This window comes from Equus asinus, chromosome 17, assembly GCF_041296235.1.
Source record: "Equus asinus isolate D_3611 breed Donkey chromosome 17, EquAss-T2T_v2, whole genome shotgun sequence".
Lineage (NCBI taxonomy): Eukaryota > Metazoa > Chordata > Mammalia > Perissodactyla > Equidae > Equus > Equus asinus.
Genome location: NC_091806.1, coordinates 21,697,982 through 21,706,910, shown reverse-complemented (window position 1 = coordinate 21,706,910; position 8,929 = coordinate 21,697,982). Strand labels below are relative to the sequence as shown.

At 32.5% G+C, this 8,929-nt stretch overlaps 1 pseudogene; it reads right to left on the bottom strand.

Moving 5' to 3' along the window:
- Positions 1-212: 212 nt before the first annotated feature.
- LOC106835857 (olfactory receptor 5T1-like) lies at positions 213-1,204 on the bottom strand (annotated as a pseudogene).
- Positions 1,205-8,929: the final 7,725 nt, after the last annotated feature.

Genomic DNA, 8,929 nt, shown 5'->3' with positions numbered 1-8,929 from the left:
GTGTGTGTGTATCTGAGAGTGAATTAAGTAAGAAGCAAATAGATGACAGTTTTTCTCCATGCGTGGAAACTGCACAGGTGCAGGTATAACTATGATTTTTATCTAAAAATGTTGAAGTACAGAAAGATATTAAACTAAAGCAAAATATTTTTATCACAACTTCTTGATATGGAGATAACAAACATCATTCTTAATTAGTTTCCATTCAATAGTTAGTTTGAAAAATCTACTTTATTGATGCATTCATTTTTACCAAACACTCTTTTCATTGCCCTTTTTACATCTTTGTTCCTTAAACTGTAGATGATGGGATTCAGCATGGGAATCACAAGGGTGTAAAATGTTGACACTCTCATGTCATGGTCCAAAGAGTAACTGGAACTTGGTCTCACATACATGAAGAGGATTGTTCCATGATAAATTGACATCCCAGTTAGATGAGAACCACATGTAGAAAATACTTTTTGTCTCCCTTCAGCAGAATGAATCTTCAGAATTTCCACCAGAATGAAACCATAGGAGATCAGGACAATCAGTATAGACACTGTCTCAATAGAGCCCACAAAGTAGAAGAGTAAAAGCTGATTTGTGTGAGTGTCAGCACAAGAAATAGCAAGGAGAGGAGGGATGTCACAAAAGAAATGTTTAATTTCATTGGATGCACAAAAGGATAGGCTAAATGTGGCCCCTGTATGCACTGAAGCATTCAAAATGCCACCAATATAGGAAGCAATGATGAGTGGCACATAGACCCTGGAAGACATGCTAACTGAATACAGCAGAGGGTTGTAGATTGCTACATAGCGATCATATGCCATTGAGGCCAAGAGAAAACATTCTGTGGCCCCAAAGTAACAGCGAGAAACATCTGTGCTGCACATCCAAGGAATGAAATGGCTTTCCTCTCATACAGGAAATTGACCAACAATTTTGGGCCCACAACTGAAGAAAGGCAGGCATCCAAGAATGATAACACACTCAGAAAGCAATACATAGGGTTGTGAAGCTGGGAATCCTTAATCACCAATACAACCAGTCCCAAATTTCCTATCAGAGTAAAAAGATAGATTGCTGGAAATAGCAAAAATAGGAAAACTTGTGTATCAGAATCATCTGTGAATCCCATCAATATAAACATGGTAACTTCAGTCACATTTTTCACCTGAATCCTGTATAAATATAAATCTGATGTCAACTGTGACATTTCAGTTTTATTTATAGGTTTTAAAACAATGTTTTTGAAAATAGAACCCACCCTATTATATTCTCTTGTTTGTTTCTTAGAAGGGCACATCGAAATCCTTGGCAATGAAGGAATAGGCCTTGATGAAGTTTGATCCAAGTGAATGCATTACCCTGTTAAGTTGAAGAATTATTTTATTAAGGGTTGACTAAATTTGCCATGCTAAAGACATGCCAATTTATGTGGCTTAATTTCCAGTTTATTTTCTGTTAAATTTACTACCATTTAGTTTCATATTGCATTCTGTTAAAATTCACAGAGATGAATGAATATAGGAATTTTTAAATGCAAAAATATTTTAGTAGAAAGTGCACATTTCAGTACAAATCCTAGATTTTCTACCGTGTGCATGAAATGCCTTTCCTTAATGTGCAAAATTATTAAAATGGGAGTAAACATAATTATGTCACAAAATTGAGTTGTATTTACATGAGAAAAACAATGTAAAATTATTTAATTTTAAAATGTGCCCAGAAAATAGAAAATGAGATGTTAGATGTACATTTTAACTTGTTATGTGGGGTACCATTTTCTGACCAAACCATTGTATATTCTCTTTTTTGGCTATTATCTCATTCCACTAGGACTTCTGGAACACTGGAGAACAGAAAGCAGATCTTATTCTGCTTGCAGATTCACCTGCATGTAAACAGTAACAGAGCACTGGTTTTGTTTCGTTTTTTAGTTTTCTTTATTGATACACATATCACTAAGTTGTCCATTTAGGCCTCCATAGTTTGCTATACTCTTAATGTGTTTCCAAATTTAACAATATCAATGTAAGATTTCTCTCTATTCATATACTCATTATCCTTGTAAAGACCCTGAGTGTATTTTTGAGATATCTTTCTGTCAAATATAAATAATTGTCATTCCTTTAATATATTATAGTTTCTTTGGGAGTCTTTAAAACTGTTATAAAAGAAAAAACACCTGATCTTAGATCATGAAATTTATAGAAGCTATTGCTAAAAGAATAAATTCACTACATAAGTCACAAAGTAGTGTTTTATTCCTGGTATATTTTCCTATGCCATTGAATGGTTTCTTATTCAGCAGAATATGAAACAAGAAAAGTGCATAAAAGAAAAAAACAAATAGTTGAAGAGTCACCTGTATCTGGACTGAAGTCTTCATCATTGAAACAAAATGAAATATTGCATATACCATGTTTAGGAGCAAGAATTCAGCATTGGGATTCTGGTTTTTCCTTCAGTGTGGCATGGACCAAATTCTGTTTAAATGACAAAAATATCTCCAGTGCACACAGCCAGGGATATACAAATGACTTATATTCACGACATGAAATACATCATATTTGTGTCATATTGAGCTGTCCATACATCAAGAATGAGTGAGACAATTAGCTTAAATCTATTCGTGGAAGAAGAAAACTACACGTTTTAATTTTCCCAGAAAGACCTTCCCAGATCTATGTGGAGGATTTTTTTTTAATACAGAGAACAAATAGTTTTTCAAGTGTGGGGAAACTAACCACCCCCAAATTTTACCCATTTAATCCTTACAGAATTCTAGACTAAAAAAATATAGTTAAGCTAAATTTTGACTTCTGTGTAAATGCAGATAACTCACACATTTCTCTTGAGAATGCACAAACACAAATGTCTTCTAATAATTTCTAGTTTGGTTTGAATGGTTACATTAATCAAATAACAAAATTATCAATTACTTATATAAATATGTATTAATGTATTATTTGAGCATGATAAAAAATTCATATCTGTTTAAAAAATTCCTCATTCTCTTTGCGCCACCCCCCTCTATATCTCTAGAATCTATGGCATATATATGTATATATAAATATTAATGAAGGAGAGTCAGGAACAAAATGGAAATTTGGCAGATAGGAAGAAACACAATGAAAACAAAATGAAACAAATATACAATCAAATTTTGCAAAGTGTACTATTAGAGGGTCTACTAAAGGAATCCATTGCAAAATACATTTTGACTGTATACAGTTGAAATTTCAGTGACATTATTATTCTAACATTTACCTGACTGAGGTGTCTGAGATAATACTATTGTGGAAGATTAATAACATTATATTTGGACTCTAAAATCCTGTATTAAAATCTCTGATATTGCACCTAGCGGCAATGCAACCTTGGAAAATTAACTTTATCCTTCCAAATCAAAGAATAACTAAGGTTGACCAGGTTTTCAAGTTTATCTTGTTCAATTTTATGAACATGATGTGATTGCAGAGTGCTAATATATGAGATGTATTAAAATATGTTTTATAAAATTAAAGGGTTTTAATTATATGTAAAGCATGAATACATATGAAATACAACTTCCGAATTGTATTTAATTACAAAATATTTATAGGGAGTTATAAAATCAGTTTTTCATCAAAACATTGAGCAATAAATGGGAACCAAACCAGAAGCTAAGTATTTCTAGTTTTAGTTATATGTGTTTTTCACATAGCACGATATTTAAGATATATTAAAATCCCTTTCTCATGAGATTAAACCCAGTGAATCTCGATATTCTATCGTATCGGGCACCTTAAAAATACATCTCTGTCAATGAATTCTGACTTTGGGCATGGCAGGAGAATAAGAGCACATTTGTTTAAACTCCTCCGATAATTTTGTATGTAAATTTCTCATAACTCCTGATTTCTCTTATTTTATGTGTATTATAAGAAAGTCATACCTGAGTGAAGATATATCTTATTCCCTATCCTGTTCCATTAGAGCAATTATTCCCTTCACTGTAGGGAATTGAAGAAGGATAGACAAAAAGTATGGGATTTATTTACTTCATTCAAGATGTTTTCAAACAGGCGTTTCTGTCAACTAATATTTAAGTAAATTAGAACTGATTGTGTTTATGTCATACTGATTTCACTTTAAAAGATACAGGCTAGAAAGACAAAAATAAAGATATTGAAATTTTATCAAAAAGTGACAATTTTGCAAAACTAAAATTAAATCAGTTCCTCAACTCTCATACATTAAGAAAACATAAAGTGCAAGTCACCCAAGAGGACACTACCTCAAGCACTAAGCTTGAGAAGAAGGAAAGCTAAGACAGCAGCTACCACATGTTAACCGGCTACTAGAGGGTAGAAGTTTTGTGAATATTTTCTTATGTAATCTATCTAGCAACCTGCAAACTAACTAATTCAGTGTCCTTTTATAGATGAGAAAACTGAGAACCAACCTGACCTATAACCTGATCAAGGTCACAGTTATTTACTATCAGAACCAGGACTCAAGTCCAGGTTTTTCTGTCTCCAAAATTTAAGCTATTTCCACTTGACCATATTGTAGACCCATTGTGATATGCCATAATTCTGGAAATGGCACCTCCTAGAGACAACACAAACTAACATCCTCATGAGTTTGAATTCTTTTGTAAAGCCACAAGCTTAAGAAGACCGTTATATTAACAACTACAACAACAATAAAATGGACGTGGCTTCTCGGTCAATTAGCTAACTAGTAAAACATATTTAAAATTTGTATATATCTCTCCATGAGAAAGATGAAATTATGATCCCAAAATGGTGTATTCTCCATTTAATAATTTTCCTAACTTGAAATACAGCCCCTTATTTCTACTACTTTTATTCTGTCTTTTAGCTTCCATCAAGCCAATTAAATCAAGTTTCTAACTTACAAATCTACTGACCTAAATTTATAAAGAGTCTTTCCTATTATATCTGCTATGGTCCCTGGAATTCTCTCACTCAATTTTTAATTCAACTCTGAATTAACTAGATATTTATATCTCACATTGAAATGTTAAAACATAATCTAGTTTGAGATTCAAGGTTATGACTTCTGAAATATTTTGTAAGTGAGGAGAAACCTTTCTTCTTACCTGTGGAAATGAACTGCTCACTCAGTTAAGGTGTGTGATGAATACTAAGCATTTGGACTCTTATAGTAGGTTCTCAAACACTTCTTAAATTCCACAGGGATGTTCCAGGGAGAAAACACAATAATTTTCTTCTGGGACAGAAAAGTAGCAAGATCATTTTGTCTTTTTCTGTAGTAAACAAGAGAATGGTTGTGGAGCAGTGAACTATGTGAAAAAAATGATTACATCAATTCACTTTAGTCTCTAGTATAAAATGTTTCTTCAGTGGAGAAAGAATATGCATCAGACTGGGAAAAAAAAAAAAACCTAATGATACAGAACATAGACCTAGCTGTGATACTAAATAGCTATGTGCTATTGGGTTGATGATTTAAATTCTTTGAAATCCAATTTCCTCTTACTGGGAATATAACCTGTTTACTTCTCTCAAAATTCTGTAAACACGTACATATTGAAATAATATGAAAGTATAAGCTATGACAGGATTCACAATTTAATAAATATTACTATACTTATTTAACTTTTAGTGGGCTACACTTCTCAGTGGGTTAAGTTCATTGAACATTTGATAGAGGAGATAAGGTAAAATACATGGATAGGAAGCATTGACAGCAGAGATGGGGCAGTATAGAGATAACTATAATATTCTACATAATGGCACATTAGAATATTAGGGATCTAGCAGAGTTAAAGTTCAAAATCTGAGTTGTGCAGCGTCTTTTCCTGTCTTGGTGACCCTATATTGTAATCTGCAGACTAGTAGTAGGGTACGTATTTAAAGAAATTCTTCAAAAAGTTATGAAAAATACATAGATGCATAAGCTCTATACCCAGAGATTCTCAATTAGTTGATAGGGAATGTTTGTCATGAAAGCTGAATTTTAAAAGAAAAAAGAAAGGAAGGATGATATTGATAAGAAGCACAATTGTGAACAAAGCTTCCATTAATTAAATGCAATCTCAAATTATGTATATATCCAATGCAACCCTAATTAAAATTAAACTAGAATTATTCTGCAAAAGTTGACAAGGTAATTCTACAAGTTACAAAAAAGGGAAAGGAACTAAGTCAAAGCAGTTTTGAAAAATAACAAAGTAGGACTCATATAATTTGATTTCAAGATTTACCACAAAGCTAAAATAATAGAGAGTTGCATTGCTGAAAAGATAGACATTAGATCAATGAAACAGAATAGAGTCTTCAGCAATAGATTCACACAATATAGTCAATTGATTTTTGACAAAGTTTCCAAGAAAAATCCATGGAGGACGGACAGTCTTTGTTTTTAATGACCCTAAATATGTCGAGTAGCCTCATGCCACTGAAAAAAGACATTGACTCATTCTTTGCATCATATAAGAGTTGTCTGAAAATGAATCTTAGACCTTATTATAAAACCTAATACTCCAACATTTCTAGAGAAAAAATGGACATGTGTTACTATGGGTTAGTCACTAATCTTTGTACAAAACACAAAATGCCTGAATGTTTGGAGCAAATAGTAATAAATTGTATTTCATCATGTTTAAAATTTCCCTTATTAAAAATACTGTTGAGGGAATGAACAAACCACAGATTTGTACAAAATATTTGCTGAACAGCTATTCAATAAAGATCATGAATCCAGAATATGTAAAGAACTCCAAAAACTCAACGATATGAAAACAAAAGGAAATATAAGGAATAAAAAATGGGAACAAACTTGAACAGACACTTCAACAGAGAAGATACATAGATTGCAACTATGTACATAAAAAATGTTCAACATCATTTCTAATTGGGGAAATACTATTTAAGACTACAATGTGATCTCATGTACCCATCACTCTGTGCCATTGACCCAGATAAAAGACAGGATATGTCTACACAAAGAACTGTATGACAATATTCATAACAGTGCTATTCTCTATATTCTAAAACTGGAAACAATCCAAATGTACTTCAACTACTGAGTGTATAAACTGTGGTACATCATTACAATGGAATACTATTTGGCAGTCAGCAGAAACAAATGCTGGTATTTTCGAGTAGAAGGATGGATCTGAAATACATTCTGTTAAGTGGAAGAAGACAAACTCAAAAGCTCACCTACAGTGTGATTCAACCTGTATCACATTCTGGATAAGGCAAAATTTTAACAATGGGGAACACATCTGGCATGTCTCTTCTTGCCAGAACTGAGGGTAAAGGGAGGAGACAGACTTCAAAGTGGTAAGAGGGGCTTTTTTGGGGGGTGATAGAAATGTTCTATAACTTGATTGTGATTACATAATTATGTGTGTCTATTAAATATAACTGGTACCTTTAAATAGCAGAATTTCTGTATTTATATTAAAATTCAATAATGGTGACTTTAAAATCTGTTACCTAAATTAATATTTAAAAAACTATTATCTAAATTAACCTAGACAATTACCTAATTACCCCAAAAGATTGTTACCTAAATGAATTGTTGCTTCGGAATAGTGTGATCTTTATAGGGCAGGCAATGATGAGAAAATAGGATAAGACAGGATCTGGATGTTGCCAAGGTTGTCCTTCTTAGTCTTGGTCTTGTTTACAGATTCTGTTCAGTTTGAAAATTCATCAAGATGTACAACTATGAAATATAAACTTTCTTCTCTCTATATTTTCTTCAGTAAAATTAAAAAGGAAGCAAAATCTTATTTTATTGTAACTTTTATTGTAACTCAATATATCCCTATTACTTCAATGATCTATGTATCAGTCTGTCATTTTACTGATAGAATTTTTAATGAGATGATTATACATTTTTGTTCTGTGTTAATTTTATATTTTATGTCATATTTTATCATTTTTAAAATTAAAATTTAGTACCTTTAGGTGTATCAGTTTCTATCAAATCTTAATTTTCTTTCTTTACTTAAAATTGGTGTTTGTTCGTATCTCTCTAGCTTCTTTCCTTAAGCATGCTTCCTATAGTGGCTACTCAATCTCATATTTTTCTGAATCACTCATGATTTCTGAAGTTTTATTTTGTTTCTATGTTTTGGCTTACTCTTTCCAATTTTCTTTTTTTTTTTTTTTTTTTTTTCTTTTGGGGGAAGATTAGCCCTGAGCTAACATCTGCTGCCAATCCTCCTCTTTTTGCTGAGGAAGACTGGCTCTGAGCTAACATCCATGCCCATCTTCCTCCACTCTATATGTGGGACACCTGCCACAGCATGGCTTGACAAGCAGCTCATAGGTCTGCACCTGGAATCCAAACCGGGGAACCCTGGGCTGCTGAAACAGAACATGCGAATTTAACAGCTGCACCACCAGGCTAGCCCCCTATTTCCAATTTTAATGATAATTTTGCATCTTCCTGACATCTTGTCAACTCATTTCTGACATATTTGTATTTCTTGAACCTTAAGTCTTTTAAAAAATTTTTGTTTTATATTATTTTCGGATATATTTTAATGCGATATTCATTTGATTGGTTTATGGCCTCATTTTATGCCCTGATTTAGTAATATTTGGAACATTATTAGGTTATTTGTATTTTTTGCCATTTAAATATCATCACATGGAGGTCAATAGTAATCTTTTCATTCCTTCAATGTGTAAATATGACAGGCATTTTGACTATCAGGAGTAGGTACATATGAAGTTGGAGATACATCAAGGTCACTTTTCCAGTTTCATGCTCAGGGAATTACTCTCGTGTTTTCATGATGGCCTTAAAATATGACTGTCTATCTACTTTAATTCTCAGAACTAAGCTTGACTTGAGTACTATCTGCTGTTTCTTATGTGTAAACAGATCTTGCCTTCCAAAGGAGCACGCTGTACTGTAGACACTATGTTGCTAAAAGAGTACT